Source organism: Lithobates pipiens, unplaced genomic scaffold (assembly GCF_037356315.1).
Source record: "Lithobates pipiens isolate NorthernLeopardFrog02 unplaced genomic scaffold, aLitPip1_a1.2 Scaffold_27, whole genome shotgun sequence".
Classification (NCBI taxonomy): Eukaryota; Metazoa; Chordata; class Amphibia; order Anura; family Ranidae; genus Lithobates; species Lithobates pipiens.
The window spans coordinates 201,944,690-201,965,715 of NW_027507788.1; the positions used below are offsets into that span (position 1 = coordinate 201,944,690).

A 21,026-nucleotide genomic window follows, 5' to 3' on the forward strand; every position below is an offset into this window, starting at 1 on the left:
ATCAGGAGATAGAAAACAATATGGACTGCAAAGAGATAAAAGTTAGAATTATAAGTGTAATGGTTTTTGTTTTTTTAGGAACAGAGATTCCAGTATCACCCACCACTGTTCATTTTAGTGAGTAGAAAGTGTGTGGAACATTTGCAGTGTGCATGTTAAGAAAACCACTAATAAGTTTGCAGTATTTTTTAATATTGAAAGTACAGTGCCTCTTAGTCCTTGTACACACGGTCGGAGATTCCGACAACCAAATCCATCGGATTTTGTCCGACGGATTTTGTCCGAAACTGTTGTATACACACGGTCGGACAAAGTTGTCGGAAAATCCGACGTGATGACGTTATTTTGTTACGACGGGACTATGTTCACGCTAGTAGCCAATAGCTTTGGTGTAGGAATTTGATCTGAGCATGCGTGGCACTTTGTCTGATCGGAATTCTCTACACATGATCGGAGTATGTCCGATCGGAGCATTTTGTCGGAAAATATTTCCGGCAAGTTGGAAAAGTTGGTCCGACGGAAATTCCGATGGAAACAGTCCGATGGAGACCACACACAGTCGGAATATCCGACAAAACGCTCCGATCGGACACATTCCCGACGGAATCTCCGACAGTGTGTACAAGGGCTTACAAAGAGATTCTTAAAACTCTCAACTCTTAAAAAACTAACAATGAAAATAGGATTTCAAAAGCATGGTTTCTTGTTGGCATTTGTGTCTTTATAATGTTTAATAATGCAAAGCTTCAAATGACAATTTGTAACCTCATGATTTTAAGCCCCTAATCCAGTGGTTGTCAACTTGGTTGATATAGGAGACCTTAGAGAGGGCATCTGACATTACCAAAGAGTCACACGTAATATTTAAGAGAATGCAATACTCCAGAAAACTCTCAAAGACTGCAGACATACTTGGGGATATGGTCAAATGCTGCAGACATGAAACTGGAAATCTTTTCTTCCACCCAACAAATAAGCAAAATCTGCCTCCAGATTTAAATAATAAATATACAAATATAAAAATAATTTAGACACATAATACATTTAGGTAAAAAAATAAATAAAAAAGTTTTGCCTTAATAACTACTTTAGTGGATAATTGTGACATTTAATGAAATTCTGTAAAAACTGATGTGATTATTGAGGTACCAATATTATTTTAACTCACTGGAGTTTTTTTTACTAACGGCAAATAAGCTGTTCACTTTGCAAGGGTGTTTTCACATAGCATAGTGAATGTGCTGAAATTTACTTTGCAAAGAATACCCAATCCCATGCAGGGAAAAAAAAAGAACATTATTTTTGCTTGCACAACTGGATGATGGAAGTCACACTAAGATAAGGGAAAACTTCCCTTATAAAGGGAACAGCTTATTTGCCTGTAGCAAATCAATCCCCATGATTCCACTAATTCTATTAAGCCAAGATGATGATACCTGCTCAATGCCTACAAAGATGGCATTCTTGTGTGCATTAAATGTATCATATTTTATTAGTTGAGAAATGTACACAGTAACAATGGCAGTAGCAGTTTAACATGATTCATATAAAGGACGGTGAAGTAGAAGAGACAGTTTTTCATAGCTACAGATCAGCTAATCGGATTTAGTGTCTCTTAAACCAGGAGGAAAACAACATATAAAACCACATAAATATGTGCTTGTGATTCTATTGCCGGTACTTAAAAGATAGTGGTAGAACTTTGAGGAAGAAGTAAAAATAAGTCAGCTTTCCTAGACTTTTAAGAAATACTGGTGAAGAAAAAGCTACGAGTCTTCAAAATGATAACGATTGTAAAACAGGAGTTTTTGTAGTATCTGCACAGAATAATAGGCTTGCTACGGCAGAAAAAAATACATCTAATAATAATCATAATTAAAATACTAACAGCATGGTTACTAGAGTCGCGGATATTGATTTTGTGTTTCTACAAAAGGGTTGCCCATGGATTTATGTTTTGGACTAAAGGGTTCTTCTACTGAGAAACCATTTTTTTAAAGCCTCCAACTATACTGTCTTGTGAGTTAGTTGTAATAATCACTAGACTTTGATTTAATGTGAAAGCACTTATACATTCCAAACAGTGTTTTCTGAAATTTTATCAGAGGGCTACTTGAAACTAGTAAAAAAGAAAACTTAAAAGTAGGCAAGAGAAATCTGCATGTATTGTTTAACTCATGCCCCCTAATTGAAAGTCACTTGATTTTGAAATGATTTGCTTTACTGCTGCGTTCTAGCAAATAATGACCATTTTATTTTCTAAACCCCAAAAATATTTTAACATTTCAAGCAGTCTCAGGGGTATGTCAATTGCAGTATTAAGTTAAACCACCCAAAAGTGATATTAATTTTTTTTTTGATAACTGTAGGAGAATAACCATGACAACTGACTATTGGTGAAATCTCTTACCTTCAGTTCCCATGTCTTCTATGCAATTATGAGGAGCCCCTCTCTTCCTGGTGGATTGTTTTTAATTTATTTTATATTATGGAGAATGCAAATGGAAGTGTCTAAACATGCAAAGGTAGATACAGTATAGACACAAACATATCCTAAATAGACAGAAGCAGAGTCATGAACAATGGCAAGAAATAGTTTTTGCTGGGAGTTTTTCAAATATAATTAATCAAAGCTGGCCACCATAACCCCCTAGCTAAATGTCTACTTTTTACCATATATATATATATATATATATATATATATATATATATATATATATATATATTTACTCAAGGGTGAGTTACACATAAAGCAGGCTCCATTTTCACTAAAAAACTTATAGCAAATTAACCACTTAAGGACTGGAAGGATTTACCCCCTTAACCACTTGCCGCCCACTCACCGTCAAATGATGGCGGGGCAGTGTGGCTCTCATTCTGGATGGATGTCATATGAAGGCGCTCAGAATGGCTGCTCTTGCACGCCCGTGGGGGTGCGCATCACAGTGATCGGTGGTGCGGTGCTTCAGTCTGACACAACACTACACCGGTCTCGGTAAAGAGCCTCTGATGGAGGCTCTTTACCACGTGATAAGCCATGTCCAATCACGGCTGATCATGATGTAAACAGGAATCAGCTTTTCTTCACTCTGACAGACGTGAGTAGAGGAGAACCAATTGGCTGCTCTCCTGACAGGGGGGTCTGTGCTGATTGTTTATCAGCACAGCCCCTCCTCAGGTGCCTGCCCAGGACCACCAGGATGCTGCCAGAACCACCAGGGATGGCTACCACACTAGACCACCAGGTATGTCACCCTAGATGACCAGGGAAATGCCAACCAGTTCACAGGCAGCTGCCAACCAGTGCCCAGGCAGCTGCCAATCAGTGCCCATCTCCAATGCCTGCCAGTGCCATCAGTGATGCCTATCAATGCCATCTATCAGTGTCCAGCAGTGTCCATCAGTGCCCAGCAGTGCCCAGCAGTTCCGCCTATCAGCGCCACCAATAAGTGCCCATCAGTGCAGCCTTTCAGTGCCCACCAGTGCCACCCATGAGTGCCACCTATCAATGCCCATCAGTACTGCATATCAGTGCCACCCATCAGTGTCGCCTACTAGCGCCCATCAGTGCCGCCTATCAATGCCCATGTCAGTGCCCATCAGTGCCACCTTATCAGTGCCCATCAGTGAAGGAGAAAACGTACTTATTTACAAAATTTAATAACAGAAACAAAAGAAAAACATATTCTTTTCAAAATTTTAGGTCTTTTTTTATTTGTTTAGCAAAAAATAAAAAACACATAGGTGATCAAATACCACCAAAAGAAAACTATATTTTTGGGAACAAAATGATAAAAATTCTGTTTGGGTACAGTGTAGCATGACTGCGCAATTGTCATTTAAACAGCGACAGTACTGAAAGTTGAAAATTGGCTTGGGCAGGAAGGGGGTATAAGTGCCCGGTATTGAAGTAGTTAATGATCAGGCCATTTTTTGTGATACGGCACTGCGTCAATTTAACTGACAATTGCGCAGTTGTGCAACGTTGTATCCAAACAAAATTGATGTTCTCTTTTCCCCACAAATAGAGCTTTCTTTTGGGGGCATTTGATCACCTCTGCGTTTTTATTTTTTGCGCTATAAACAAAAGAGGACCGACAATTTTGAAGAAAAAACGATTTTGTTTTACTGTTTGCTATAATAAATATCCCCCCAAAAAATGTAAAAAAAAAAACAAAAAACTAATTTCTTAATCAGTTTAGGCCAATATGTATTCTACTACATTTTATTGGTAAAACAAATCACAATAAGCGCATATTGATTGGTTTTCGCAAAAGTTATAGTGTCTACAAAATAGGGGATAGATTCATGGCATTTTTATTATTATTTTTTAAAGTACTGGCGGTGATCAGCAATTTTTAGTGGGATTGCGACATTGAGGCGGACAGATCAGAAACTTTTGACACTTTTTTGGGACCAGTGACATTTATACAGAAATTAGTGCATGATTACTGTATAAATGACACTGGCAGGGAAGGGGTTAACACCAGGGGGCGATCATGGGGTTAAATTTGTTCCCTGCGAGGGGTTTCTAACAATTTCCCTGCGAGGGGTTTCTAACAATTTCAAATGAATTGCATTCTTTGCCAAACCAAATGCGAATCAGACAGCTGTAATCTATCATGATAAAGCCACTTTCACAGAAACTACTACAAATATATCCCAGTAACCTGTATATACAAAACATGTTCCTTCCTCTAGACCAGGAGTCTCCAAACTTTCTAAGCAAGGGGCCAAATTACTCTCCTTCAGACCTTAGGGGGCCAGACTATGACCAGTGAGAGTGGAAAATGTCCTGATGTCAGTAGGAGTAAACAAGGCTACATCTTCAGTGGCAAGAATTACCGTATATACTCGAGTATAGGCCGACCCGAGTATAAGCCGAGGCCCCCAATTTACCCCCAAAAAACTGGGAAACCTATTGACTCGTGTATAAGCCGAGGGTGAGATATGCCTGTCCATCCCTGTGTGTGTGTACATCCATCCATCCCTGTGTGTGTGTGTGTGTCCATCCATCCCTGTGTGTGTGTGTGTCCATCCATCCATCCATCCCTGTGTGTGTGTCCATCCATCCATCCATCCCTGTGTGTGTGTGTGTCCATCCATCCATCCATCCCTGTGTGTGTGTCCATCCATCCATCCATCCCTGTGTGTGTGTGTGTGTGTGTGTGTGTGTGTGTGTGTGTGTGTGTGTGTGGCCTTGTGTGTCCAGCCTACCTGTGTCTCGAGCCTCCGTCCGGTCCCGAGCCTCCGTCCGGTCCCGTCCCGTCCCGAGCCTCCGTCCCGTCCCGTCCCGTCCCGTCCCGAGCCTCCGTCCGGTCCCGTCCCGTCCCGAGACTCCGTCCGGTCCCGTCCCGAGCCGAGCCTCCGTCCGGTCCCGTCCCAGGATCACCGCTCTTCGTCGGCGCCCATTCCCCTGTTCAAATGCCGCGCCTCCCTGTCTGTGATAGGCGGAACACAATTTCCCAGCAGCCTGTGTTCCGCCTATCGCGGACATCGTCTCATCCTCGTCCGTAGTACGAGGATGAGACGATGTCCGTGATAGGCGGAACACAGGCTGCTGGGAAATTCAGTGTTCCGCCTATCACAGGCGAAGGCGGAGCCGGAGGCGCGGCTTTTGAATTATAGAATGGCCGCTGTCTGTCTGCTCGACACGCTGATCGAGCAGGCAGACAGCGATGACTCGAGTATAAGCCGAGGGGGGCACTTTCAGCCTCAAAAAAGAGGCTGAAAATCTCGGCTTATACTCGAGTATATACGGTATGCCCCCATTGTTGGTGTTGGTAAGAGGAATAGTGCCCCAAGATAAAGACAAGCAAAGGGCTACATCTGGACCCAGGGCTGCAATTTGGAGACCACTGCTTTAAAACAATTAACCCTTTGTGTATATTAGTCCTTGTCAAATTATTCAGGGTTCCCACAGTTTCTCCACTGACATAACCCCAACACTTTATCATCTCAAAGTAGTGGGATGAATGACAGCTATCCCAGTTTATCCATGAAATAAAAATGATATAACAATAATGATCTACATATATATATATATATATAATGTAGCCATGTTTACAAAAACAAATAAAGTTTATAATCCTTATTCAGACCATTGGGCTTTAGTGTTCCCAGCCTGTTAATCCATCAAACTTCCTGCTTTCTCAAAAATAAAATCCTATCACCACCCTGTCTATCTTTTGAGACCATCACTAAGAGACTGTGCACTTTGTTTTGGAACTGTTATATATAGTTACATAGTTAGTCAGATTGAAAAAAGACACAAGTCCATCTAGTTCAACCATAAAAATATATACATAAAAAATAATATCATACAATCCCATATACACAATCCTGTACCCACAGTCGATCCAGAGGAAGGCGAAAAACCTCAGCAAAGCATGATCCAATTTGCTACTAGAGGGGAAAAAAATTCCTTCCTGATCCCAGAAAGGCAATCAGATTTTCCCTGGATCAACTTTACCTATAAATGTCAGTACCCAGTTATATTATGTACATTTACAGAGAATCCAGGCCTTTCTTAAAGAAACCTACTGAGCTGGCCAGAACCACATCTGGAGGGAGTCTATTCCACATTTTCACAGCTCTCTCTGTGAAGAAACCTTTCCATATTTGGAGAATTCCTGTAGGTGTAAAGAGTGCCCCCTTGTCCTCTGTGTTGACTGTAAAGCGAATAACTCAACACCACGTTCACTATATGGACCCTGTATATATTTGTACATGTTGATCATATCCCCCCTTAATCTCTTCTTCTCAAGAGAGAATAAGTTCAGTTCCTCTAATCTTCCCTCATAGCTGAGCTCCTCCATGCCTCGTATCAGTTTGGTTGCCCTTCTCTGTACTTTCTCCAGTTCCCTGATATCCTTTTTGAGAACTGGTGCCCAAAACTGAACTGCATATTCCAGATGAGGTCTTGCTAATGATTTGTACAGGGGGCAAAATTATATATCTCTCTCTCTACAAGAAATTACTTTGCTCGCTTTGAAAACCACAGTTTGGCATTGCATGTTATTATTGAGCTTGTGTTCTATCAAAAACCCCAAATCCTTCTCCACTATGAATCCCCCCAGTTGTATTCCCCCTAGTATGTATGATACATGCATATTCTTAGCCCTCAAGTTCATAACTTTACATTTATCAACATTAAACCTCATCTGCCACATAGTCGCCCAATTAGTGCATTGAGGTGGGCTTGTAAATTGGACAAATCCTGAAAGGACGTTATTCCACTGCATAGCTTGGTGTCGTCTGCAATGACTGAAATGGTAATTTTAATCCCTGACCCTATTTCATCAAGACATTAAAAAGTGGGTGTCCCAGCAATGAACCTTGGGGTACACCACTGATAACCTCAGACCATTTAGAGTAAGAATCATTAACCACTACTCTCTGAATTTGGCCTTTTAGCCAGTATTATATCCATTTACAAACTGCTATTTCCAAGCCTGTAGACTTTACCCTACACATTGGCCGTGTGTGGGGAGCTGTATTGAATGCTTTTGCTTTTGTTATGATGAGAGTTTCCAGTAAAACTGTTGAAACTTTGTCCTAGCCTGGTCTGAAGTTACTAAAAGTGGTGCACTGGGTAATGGTATATAGAAGAACAGAGCCTGTAATGCACACACAGGGCAAAATGGTGGCATGCTGTTGTTAGAGGCAACAGGTACAAGGGAAGGATGATATGACAGCCAGACAATGGAAGAACAGTACTGGCATGGGTGATGGGTCTCGTGTGTAGTAGGGGAGAGATTCATAGCCTACCTCCCTAGTAGTTGTGTCCCAGCAACTGGGACCAGAACCGAGTAGTGGAGACCCTAGGGACCTAGCTGCATTGTATGAAGAAGAAAAGAGTAATTATGCAAACAATACCCTTATTTTCCAAAAAGAATCCATATACATTCACTAAAAATTACCACTGTAATCTATTTTTTATTTTTTACTGTGTGTTTCTGCCACCTTGTAATGTCTTCTGTGAGCTCCCAATATATATTACTACATACAGTAAGACCATGGAGAATGAACGGAGCCACCCTCTAACAGGAAGTCAGATCACAGCAGCAAAAAAAAAAAGAAATGGGGAGATTTGTAGGAGTTTGAGAGCAATAGAAGGTCCTTTTTAAGTTAAAGCAGAACTCCATGAAAACATTATTTTCTCCCATGCAGTGGGGCTGTGCCCACACTGCATGAGTTAACTGGTTGTGTTGTCTAGGGTGCACTAAAGGGCTATATTCTCCAATTATCTGGAAAACAGGGCTTCCCCACATCCAGCAGTGGACTGTTCCCGCCATACCCATGTCTAGAGCTAGTATATGGGCGTGATGACATAAGGAACAGTCCATGCACAAGACTGTGCATGAGGGGGGGGGGGGGGGGGGCAAAAGAGACAGAAATCTTTGACCACCCTTACTGAACTAAAGGAATCCTTGGTGCATAGGTCTGTTGTAAGCATGGGTAAGTTGTAAGAATTTGATTAAGTAGCTTGCTGAGTGCAGGGGGAAGCTCCCCGATGATAGTCATTTGCATTGTGACAATCATTCATCCATTACTTCATTTCTTTCCATATTTCATATTCACACTTTCTTCATACCCTCAAATTAGGGAGTCTGCATGTGCAATATTTGAACGGGAATTAGGCCAATATATTTTAGAATCTAGCTTGTTTATACAAAACTACAGTAGTTGTGCAATCACCAGATCTTTCAACTGTGTTTCTAAACTTCATGAATTAAAACTGGCATAGCTAAACCATAAACACAGCACATACCCCGCATGTATAATATGCATTTTGTAGAAGACCCACAGCTAATGCAATTGAGTATGCATGAAAAGTATTATTAGCAGAGCATTTAGGACATACTTCAAGAAACACTTTATCTGAATCCAAAAACAAAAATTTTATATTTTGCATCTTACCATTCTATAGATGAGGTAGCCGCATTTGTTTAAAAAAAAAAATTAATCTGGTAACCCTGTAGATAACATGCTTCCTGTCCCTGTGTGGCTACACTCTCACCTTCTCTGTATCTAAGCCATGATTGCCACCCAGTCTGGACTGTGAACATGTCTGCGTTTGTTCATCTACATGATCAGAGGATAGGGAGATTATGAGTTTACACAAGAATTGTACAATTGTTTTGCCTACTGTTCAGCTCACAAGAATTGACAAAGACACTGCATTTCTGGCAAGATCAACAGGTATTTTTTTCTGTACTTGCTTAAAATGTTCCTAACCTGAAAAACGAATGCAGCCACCACATCTAAGCACTGGCAAGCTGCAGTATAAGGCCTCATTCACATGGGTGCTGAAGCCCAAATACTGTGAATGAGCAGTTTTTTTAGGTGTCTTTAGCCTCCAGGTGTGCAGGCAGCTCATTGAAGCTCATTGAAGCCTATTAGGATGTAGCAACTACGCAGATAAAACCGCTCGTGCTAATGTGATCTGTGACCTTCAGTACCTGTGTGAACGAGGCCTAATACATTTTTTGTTTTTGGGTTTAAATACAATATAAGAGTATATTTATATCCTATATATATATATATATATATAAGGACATCTATAAAAGTGCCACAGTAAAAAGTTGTTCACAGCCTCCTAGCAATCAGTCAATTCTCTTATTTATTTTACAATATGGTACAAGGCTGTGATTGGTTGTAAAAGATGCATAATCGATTTTCTTGGTTGAAGAGACAGCTCTTAAAAATATGTTTACAATAGTGTGTGCTATGTCTATAGATCCTTGGTGATATTTTAAGAGTTTATGTAAGATTAACAGAACAACATACATAATATATTAGAGAAAGATACAATTTCCTCGCTAGTTGTGTTATAATTGTATATTTCTCATTATAACAGTGATATTTTATTTAGCAGAAATTCTGGACCACAAGATAATGATATATGCTGAAAAAAATATTATATTACACATGACTGACTTCACAAATACAATCATGAATAAAATGTATCCACACAAAATGTAGTTCTTCAGCTGCAAATGTATCTGCAGATGTCTCTGTTTATATGCTAGACTAAAATTACTTTGTTTTTCAGGATGAAATTGCTTTATCAAGTCTAACCCCAGCTCTTTAATAGAACATGGTTTCTACCCTGATAAAAGTATAACATGTTTTTCTATTCCAGCTCTTTCCACAGAAATGGACCGCTGTAATTTACCAGCAGGAATTATATGCGCTTCCAATTAGTATAACAATAAATCTCTTTTGTTAAGTTTTCCAAAAATGAGCCTCTTTTCATTCCCAGTTGTGATTTATTTTTAATATGCTTTCAGCTTTGTCGCTTAATGTTTTGTTTTATGTTACCTTCCCTTTATTTAGCCCTTTAATGATTTTACCCCTTCTCTCATCGTTTACGTTCTTTTTATATTTTTCATGTGACCTCCCTCCTCTTTCCTTTCAACCAATCATGTGCGTGCGTATCATGTGACTTGTCATGTGACTTGCATGGTGCTGCTGATGTCCTCCTCGCTGGTGAACAGAAGGTAAAATTCTTTGTTCTGGTTGGTTTGTGGCAAGGTTGGGAGCATTGCACTTTATATGAACAGAGCTTAATCTCTATTAGGCTCCCTTGCAGGCTTAGGTCAGAACAAGATTAGGAGTGTTCACGTGTATACAAAGAAAAATTGTCACATAAATTAGAATGATGTTTGACTTCTATTGGATTCTAATTTTTTTTCTGTCAGGTATCACCGAATAGGGCAAACTAATACAGCTAAAGATACCACAGATTGTTTGGCTTTTGCATTTGCAAGTCCTAGACAGTTTATGGCTGTCAAGACTTGGTGCCACTTTTGTACCCAAAATATTTGGGCAGCCATTAAAATAAGGTTTGTCAGATTTCTTCTTTCGGATGCAAAATTCTTTTGCTTTCAAGATTTCTCTCTATTGAAACAATTATAAGCTACTCTTTGATATCCAAATTATGCATTTGAAATACCTTCTAGTTACTTCTCTGTAATTAGCTGTCCCAACTGCATGCCAGCTTGATTAGCTACTGGTATATTTCAATGATAAATCACAAAACAGTAAGTAGTAGTGGAATTCTATAAATTACACTCTGCAAAGTGACTTTTTTTAAAAATAATATAGAAGCAAGAGAGTAAAGACTGTGATAAACCTCTAGTACAAAATACTATATATATCAGTTAAAGATCCTTATGTCATTATATATGTTCAGTAAATTGATAGTACTATACTTGATAGTGTAGGTCATTAGCATCATATATGATGATTACAAATGTTTAAAATAGTTAACTATCAAAATGTAAGACACATGCACTGAAATGTTTACATATTTCAGTGATTTTAGCACATAAACTGATTCTTTATACTAGCTATACATTAAGACTGAAAGTCTGCATGATGTAAGACCCCATAGCCGTTCCTCAACTAGAATTTGTAATTTATGGCAAATTAATTATTTTAATTTACCTAGTAGTTAAATTGTTAAGAACATTAAGGAACAATAGCCAAAGCCGAGGCATGCTACCTTAGTAACATATTGCACACTTATGGGTGTTTTTAAATGTAGCAGCATCACTAATCCTAATATACAATCCGTACTAATGCATGCATGCAAATGCTGTGTCGCTGTGACATTAAGAAACAAAGAACAAAGAAGCCACCTCCTCTGTTTGGTTTGTCCTCACTTTTCCCTTTATTGTCTGCTACTGAGCAAGTTTTACTAGTTCAGTGCTGTCCACCTACTTTTTCTTCATACACCCTCTCCTTATTATACCTCTTTTTAATACCCCCGTTTTGTGTATTCCCATTTCCTGTCTTCGATACCCATTTGAAATAATTGTAGTATACATGGGTGTTTAATGTTTGTTTTCTATGAACATATAGGTGTGTGTATAAAACAATTATTAATATATCAATTAATATATCAAATAAATATATTGTGCTTATGGTCACAAAATGCATTTGTGTAGACAATATATAAAAAAAAAACTTTGGATTATGAACATATTACTTACGAGGAGAAGTTGAACAGCACTGTACTAAAATTAAGCAAAGCAATTTTTTTATCTTGTATTATTCCTCCATAGTTAAAAATACAATTTCAGATTAATAAATAACAGATTCACCCTAAAAGGAAAGAGTCAAAACTGAACATGTAATATTTATTTTAGTTTGAGATGCTGAAGGATTATATTGGTGTTGTGCAAAAATAAATACATACAGCTCATTTTCCGCATGGAACCCCAGGGGACACATTGTAATAAGTTATTCTGTCATAGAAGACAAGGCTTCACCAGTATATTTCAGAACAGAATGTGGGAGAAGTTATTCCTTCTATTTTATATTGGAAAGTTAGAAACCCCATTGTGTAGCAACTTCTTGGCATGCTAGCTCCCCTGTAATTCCATTTTCCACTAGTGCGATGCAATTCCTGCATCATAAAGTTGTTGAAATCTCTTTTGTTCCACAGACAAGGGCTACCTTGAGGTACCTGGGAGATTGGGAGGAGTCACCTCCCTAAGATTGACATAAGTCAACCACAAAAGGGTTTCAAGTTTTAGTCATTAAAGGACAGCCTTATGTTTACTTTAGTACTCTCTATGTGCCATCCATTCCCCTTTAGGTAACTTACAACAGACCAGACTATAGAAGAAGAACAGCCCCCTCAAATCTGCCCAGCCTTTAGCAGTTAAGTTTCCCATTCAGCAGTGGAAAAAAACAGTCAGGAAGAAAAGTTTAAACATAAACCAGCACAGCTGAAATCTGTGAAGTGCAGAGCAGAACAAAGCTGTGAATTCTGATGTTAGTGTAGCGAAATACTGGAAAAAAAACATCCAGATGGCAGAGGTACAAAAGTATAGGGAAAAGATCAATTCTGAGGCGATATCAACTTCCATTAAGGGTCAGTTTTACTAAACACCATATAATGCATTTCCTTAGACTTCTCACCAGGCTGACCTTCAGTGAACTCAGCAATTAATGCATTTAATGATGATTCTTGAAGCTTTTTTGAGCTGAATGTCACGATCAGGTATGACATAGGTTATTTGATGTTTATTGAAATCAACCTTTTAGTTAAGTTCATATCCCCCTGGAAGTGATATTTTTCTTGGATCTGGGTGCCTCTGCTACCTGATGGGTGTTTTCAGTATTTCACTATACTGTTGCTTCACCATTTTAAAGTCCCACAAGGTGGAATTGGAATTAAGGCATTCTAGAGTGTTGAGTGTGACCCCCTCTGAAAGACCTTTGTGATCTGTTTTGAATAGAGTAAGCCCTTGTACACACGGTCGGACATTCTGACAAACAAATCCGTTGGATTTTGTCTGACGGATTTTGTCCAAAACTGTTGCATACACACGGTCGGACAAAGTTGTCGGAAAATCCGATTGTACATAACGTGATGACGTTATTTCGTTACGACGGGACTACGTTCAGGCTAGTAGCCAATAGCTTTGGTCTAGGAATTTAATCTGAGCATGCGTGGCACTTTGTCTGTCAGAGTAGGCTACATATGATCGGAGTATATCCGATCGGAGCATTTTGACGGAAAAATTTACGGACAAGTTGGAAAACTTGGTCCGTCGGATACTCCGACGTCAACAGTCCGATGGAGACCACACACAGTCGGATTATCCAACAAAACGGTCCGATAGGACACATTTCGTCGGAATCTCCGACCGTGTGTACAAGGGCTTAGAGATGGTTATAACCCCTGTCATTTTTTAAATTTTGCTAGCTGTTAAGCATTGGAGAGATGTACCTTCACTTCCTGTCCCATAGCCAAAACACAAAATTAGAGGAAATCCCTGCAAACTAAGGGAAATCCATTGGGGCCGTCCAGGCCACCAGAAATAGTGTCCCCATTAGAAGAGTTTCCCTCTATTAGTGTATGTATATGTGCTGAATCGTCCAACTTTCAGTGCATACATACCGAGCTTTAGAAGCCAAATCCCTGTGCACATTGTATTAGTCATTGCATTAAAAAAGAAATAAAAAAAACAAACACAGTAAATGTCTTTTGTCTTTATAATACTGTTTACATTTCCAGTTTTGACTTCACCCTCTCTGCAAAAAAAAAAAAAAAAACTTTTACATTACATTGTTATCAGGTAACTAAAAAAAAAAAAAAAAAAAAAAAAAAAAAAAAGGGTCCTTCCCAATCTTAACTCACACAGCTGTTAAGCAGGAGGAGATAAAGTAAGGTCTTTTTTCCTTTTTTTTTTCTTTTGTTGCTATGCATGGTGCATGAATTTGCATGTTTCCTGCTGATCAGCATGGGTCAACATGACTCGCTTGCTTCGTTTTGACATCATTTATTCACCGGCTGAGACACTGTGACCAGAAATTGACAACTTGTTAGTCTATATTTTTCACTGAAAGTGGATATACCATCTGCACACAAGGAAGACTTTTCATCTTGTGGCCAAATTCAGGTTTTAGCATTTATGAATTCGCATTTAATGATAAAACTGATAGCTGAGATACTTTGCTCCACTCCACAAAATGGTTCCTTCAGCAGTGTGCAGATGACATTCCTGCAATAACCACTTTTCCAATAACAGTTTTCTTTCCCTTAGTGACTGTGGCAGATATTTTTATGACAAACTAACCTTTCACTCTCTCCTCACTAATTCTTTTCCCTTTTTATCTGCATATCACTAACCTCCTGCGTTTGTGTTAGTTCTTTCTTTTTACAGACTGGTTATTTATTTACCTTTATTTTATTTTTTTGTGCTAGTTTTATTTTATTTTATTTTTTTCCTTTAACAATGACAGGTCCCGACGGTTGAATAAGCTCCATGTAGATGGAAATCTAAAGTCTTTTCTCTCTGTAGTCCTTGGCATTGGTCTCTAAGTTCTATATAGCCATGTGTTTAAATTCAGAGTTTATAGAAATGATGCATCTTATTCACACAGAAGCAGGTGGAGCTCTAAAGCTTCTCTTAATTATTATTTAGCTGCTTTTTGTAAACCAAATATTTTTGAAAAACCTACAAAAAGAGATTTTCAGTCAGGAAAACTGGAAAAATTAGCAAATTCAAACAGCATTTATGATCATTTGAAATAATTTTTAATTATAGTACTCAAATATTTTAAAAAAGGACACTTGTTATGATTGACATTATTTGTTCTTCACATGTGTATTTTATTGATGTAATCTTTGTTGTATAAAATATATATTTTTTTCTTTCTAAAGTAAACCCAGATGGGTATATTGCATTACCCAAATCAAAGTATTTTCATATTGCAAAATTATGGAAAGAACCAAAGCATTTTACAAGATTAGCTTTAGCTATAGATATTTCCTAGGTCAATTGCAGAAGAATATTTTGTACAAATTATTATTCGCTATAAGAATGTATAATGTTTTCAAAGCTTTCATTAAATGATATAGCCTTGATTACAACCAGACACAGAGGGATTAATAACAAAATTAGTAGAGTATATTCACTTTGTAAAGTACATTTTCACCTTGCACAGTGGATGAGGTTGAATTTAGTAACCAAATCATCTAATGAGTAGGCAAAAATACTGCTTTTTTTTGTTTCTTGCACGTAATTGAGTATTATTTTCAAAATGAATTATCAACTAGCTTAGTGAATTAAGTCAAGTGAAAAAAATAGTTTGCAAAGAATACCCAATCATGTGCAGGGATGTGAAAATGTAAACTTTTTTTGTCTAAAATTATTGGATGATAGATGTTACTTTGTGACTAGGGGTGTATTGTATAAAAAAAATGCATAGAAATTTGCCCAGTAAAAGCGCATTTATATTTATTTGTTCTGTACAAATGGGGAAAAATATATGAGTTTTCCTATGCTGGGTGAATGTTTTTCATTGATTTTACCACTTGCCCTTTGAAAGATTTACCCCTCTTTATGTTCAGGCCATTTTTTTTGTGATACGGCGCTGCTTTACTTTAACTGACAATTGTGCAATCATGCAACACTTAACCCAAATAAAATTGGTGTCTTTTTTTTCCCACAAATAGAGCTTTCTTTTGGTGGTATTTAATCACCTCTGTGGTTTTTATTTATTGTGCTATAAACAAAAAAATACAGACAATTTTGAAAAAAAAAAACAACAATATTTTTCTGATGCATAAAGCACATCCAATAAAAAAATTTAAAAAAATCTAATTTCTTCATCAATTTAGGCCAATGTGTATTCTGCTACATAATTTTGGTAAAAAAAATCCCAATAAGCATACATTGATTGGTTTGCGCAAAGTTATAGCGTCTACAAACTATGGGATATATATATATTTTGTTTACTAGTAAAGATGGCAATCAGCGACTTATAGCAGGACTGTGATATTTTGGCAGGAAAACTGGACACTAACTGATACTTTTTGGGGACCAGTGACACTAATACAGTGATCAGTACTAACAAACATGCACTGTCACTGTACTAATGACACTGGCTGGGAAGGGGTTAACATCAGGGTCAATCCAAGGGTTAAATGTGTTCCTAGACAGTTCTTGTGTACTGTGGATAAGGTGCTTTTTCTAAGAGAAGGCATAGATCCGTGTCCTTATTGACAGAATGTTGATCTGCCTTGTTTACATAGGCAGATTGCCATTCTGTCTGTGTACTGAACAATTGGTGGGTGCTGGCAGACATCAAGTCCACGGTACCTGCTGCTGGGCTCCCACAGTGTGTGATCAAAGTGGAAGCAAGTGGCCTGTGGCGCCATGCGCGCCTCAGACCTGGAAGTGTCGGATAACATACTAGGTACGTGATCCAGTGCAGCTGTGCCACTTTGCCGCGATATATCTAAGTTATACAGTCGGCGAGTGGTTAAAGTGGAAATGTTGCACAGATGGTGCTAAGTATCATAAAAGATTTCTATCATCTTTTGCAGCGTCTAGTGGCCAAATGCTAAATTTTCATTTATAAATCAATAAAAAACATTTATCCTGCACAGGAAATAACCTGAATAACACAGGACAAATGTACATGCACTTTCACTGGGCAAATTCATATGAAAATTATTTATAAGTACACCCTTTAGCTGTGCTAAAGTCATTTATCCAATCAGGATCATCCAATAATTTTATGATTAAGCATTCGTAGAATCAACATAGCATTCTGGAACTTTTTTTGTGTGCATTTTTTGTATAATTAAAGTGGAATTCCACTGAAATACTAAAAAAAACTAAGCCTAAACCTACACCCATCCCCATTCTAAGCCCCCGTACACACGGCCGGACATTCCGATCACAAAATCCATTGGAATTTTACAACGGATTTTGTCCGAAAATGGTGTTGCGTACACACGGTTGGACAAAGTTGTCGGAAAATCCAATCGCTAGGAACGAGGTGACGTTCATTGCGTATGAAGCTAGTAGCCAATAGCTCTGGTCTCGTAATTTAATATGAGCATGTGTGGCACTTTGTCCATCGGAATTCTCTACAAACGATTGGAAAACGTCAGATCGGATTTTGTTGTTGGAAAATCTGAGATCCAGCTCTCAAACTTTTTCCGTCTGAATTTCAGACGGAAAAAGTCCGATAGAGCCCACACCTGATCGGATTTTTTACGACAACATGATCCAATCGGACCTTTTCCGTCGGAATTTCAGACCATGTGTACAGGGCATAAGTTAATGCTATATACCCTGTAAAGGAAGGAAGTCTATACTTACCTATTCTGAGGCCTCTCCACTACAGTCACATGATTGGGTCCCAGTGCCCGGTCTCAGTATAGAGGAGGAACAGCCCAGGTTCTGCAGCCAATGACAGCGATCTCTCCTCTTCACTGAAGCCAGTCGCTGGCGAGATCATGTGACCAGACTGGAGCAGCTTCATATATAAGTAAGAGAAGCTTTCCCTTGCAGGGTATTTAGAATATATTGCACTACTGCACTTTATTCACCTTTACAGGGTGATTGGTATTTATGTATTTATCGAGTATTTACAGCGTATGTTTTTGAATTGCTATATTTTTTTCTTTTTAGTCAAGAGATAGTTATTAATTAATCACACTGCTTTTTTTTGTTTATTTATCTTTATTTGCACATAATTTGCACACTTATTTTTTTTTTGGATGTATGACCACATTTAAAGGGACATCACATCTATTTTCGGTTATAGTTAGAATAGGCTTAGAATGAAGGTGAGAGTAGATTTAGGTTTAGTTAGTATTTGATAATACTTTAATAAAACGTCCTTTATTACTTTAAATGTTTATCCAAAAACAATTAAAAATTATATAGTTAATTTACAAACCTACAGGAGAAATCTGCAGGAGCAGGTTTGAGATAATATTCCAAGTCTACTACTATATTTTAAATAAGATCACATTTTTCTTTTATTATAAATATATATGGGTATATTAGTGCTGCCATACAAGATTGTCACTGTATTACTAGTGTTTTTATTGATATTATAGTAATAAGACAGTTACCTGGACTGTGAGTCACTTATGATTATCACTATATTGCTGAAGAGTATTGAACTTTAATATGTAGATATAACCGGACGAAGCTTTAGTGCTGTTATAAAGTTTGGTCATTTAGTAAAGCTGTTGAGATATTATTTCCACCAGCTCCTGCAGATGTCCCCATAGATGTGTAAAATAATGATTGCATTTTTATTGTTTTTTGGATAAACTTTTATGGTTGCTAATATAGTAAAAATAAAGACTTTATGAATTATACAAAAACAATCTAAAATGGCTGAATAATAATGCCAGGCAGTTACTTAAATCCTAGGTGACTCAACAAAATGATTTCATCAGTTGTGTGCAAGTCCCACTAATACCTTTATTTTCATTCAGTACTTTGCACTTATTTAGTGATTGTGAAGACACCAGCAATGTCTGACACCAGTTTGCAGTGTTTTAGCTCATATGATTATAAACATATCGCCACCCACAAATAATCAGTATAATGCCTAATGACATTCTGCAAAAAAATTCCATGGGGTATAAGTTTATATCACACATTAGATAATCAAGCATTGCAAGTTTGCATCATAGCCATCAGTGCTGTTTGGAAGCTTTCCGATATAATTTTACAATAAAAGCTGCTGAACACAGCCATCATATTACAGTTGTAATATGATATTACAGTATACAGTATTCCTCTTTAACCGCTTGTCAACCAGCCGCCACAGTTTTACTGCAGCAGAATGGAATGGCTGGGCAAAACAATGTTTTGTTACGTCGCTTCGCCTTTTGGTCACTAGGGACGTGCACCGCCGGGTGCCTCGTCTCGTGACAGAGTGAGAACCTGGGATCTGAGATCCCGGTTCTTTTAGGGGAGAGGAGACAGATCGTGTGTTCATACCATGTATGAACACCGATCTCTGTCTCCTCCTAGTCAGTCCCACTCCCCCCACAGTTAGAACACACACTAGGGAACACAATTAACCCCTCGATTGCCCCCTAGTGTTAACCCCTTCCTTGCCAGTGACATTTACACATTAATCAGTGCAATTTTATAGCACTGATCACTGTATAATTGTCAATGGTTTCAAAAATATGTCAAAAGTGTCCAATGTGTGCACCATAATGTTGCAGTCCCGATAAAAATCACAGATTGCTGCCATTACTGGTAAAAAAAATATAATAATAAAAATGCCATAAATCTATCCCCTATTTTGTAGACACTATAACTTTTGCACAAGCCAATCAATATAGGCTTTTTTTTTTTTTTTTTTACCAAAAATATGTAGAAGAATACATATCGGCCTAAACTGAGGAAAATTTTGGGGTTTTTTTTATAAAAAAATGTGGATATTTATTATAGAAAAAAGTAAAAGATATTGTGTTCTTTTTCAAAATTGGCGCTCTTCTTTTGTTTACAGCGCAAAAAAAAACAAAAAAAAAAACACAGAGGTGATCAAATACCACCAAAAGAAAGCTCTATTTATGGGGAAAAAAAGAATGTAAATTCTGTTTGGGTACAGCATTGCACGGCCGTGCAATTGTCAGTTAAAGCGACACAGTGCCGAATCGCAAAAAATGGCCTGGTCATTACATTGAGCATCCAAATCTTCCGGGGCTGAAGCGGTTAATATAGTTTTAAATTTTAGAGGAAAACCCCATGGGTGCAAACCCTAAAACAGTTATCTAGTGATGACGTGTTTGCTCAGAAGCTATAGATTAAGCCTGGAAAATATATTGAGATAACCAGGAGAATGGGAAGCAACGCATGGTATAATGATATTACTGTGTGCTGTATAGCATAGTAAATGTAGCATACGACATATAAACACCAGTAAAGCCTATAATAATATTGTGTGGTTATTCTGAACGAATGCCTGCAGTTTGTTTAGTGGCGATCCCCAGGGAACATGGACTTGAACATAGAAGTAAGCACTTCAACCTCCTTTCCTGTGCCATTGTACATTAATATATGTCTTTTTAGATGTAGAGACATGTCATTATGGATACATATCCCATAGCAAGGGGCACTGTGTAAGTCGCAGTGTGCCTGCTGATTAAATGTAACTACAGTACACACTTGGCTGTTCCTTTTCCCTATAGCACAAGCCCTATTTCACAAAAGAGGATTTGTAGCTAAGCGTAAAGATTTTTTTTTTGTAACCTGTTTTCCAGAAGAACAGGCCTTACAAAATACAGTGAATGATTTCCATATTGTTTTTACACAGTGATATGTACAGTTCCTGGGATTTATTATTCCTGGAATTTGAATAGTAAACTTGGGCACAGCCCATAATGGCACTCATATTATGTCCATTGGTACATTCATCTTTTAGTCCAGTGAACATGTACAATAATGAATCAAAGTGTATGCTGGGTGTTACATTTATATTTGGTAGAACTATTACAGTTACGGTGACACTGACTCTGTTGATGGCATTGTATATCAGTCTATTTCAAAACAATATTAATTGCGGGTCTTCTTAAGCAGTTTATGAATGTGATAGGTAGACATTGTGAAATAATATTTTTTTTTTAAATATCTGTGTCAAATGAATCTTAACCTACAGACCAACGGAATCATAGTAATTAAATGTAATGGGATCATTCAGAATTCAATACACTTTATGGGCAGTCCTGATTA

General features: G+C 37.9%; 1 protein-coding gene across 11 annotated transcripts in view; it reads left to right on the forward strand.

Annotated features, from left to right (window-relative positions):
* NCAM1 (neural cell adhesion molecule 1) overlaps nucleotides 1-21,026 on the forward strand; it is a 503,899-nt gene that overhangs the window by 431,378 nt on the left and 51,495 nt on the right. The gene's annotated exons all lie outside the window — the stretch shown is intronic.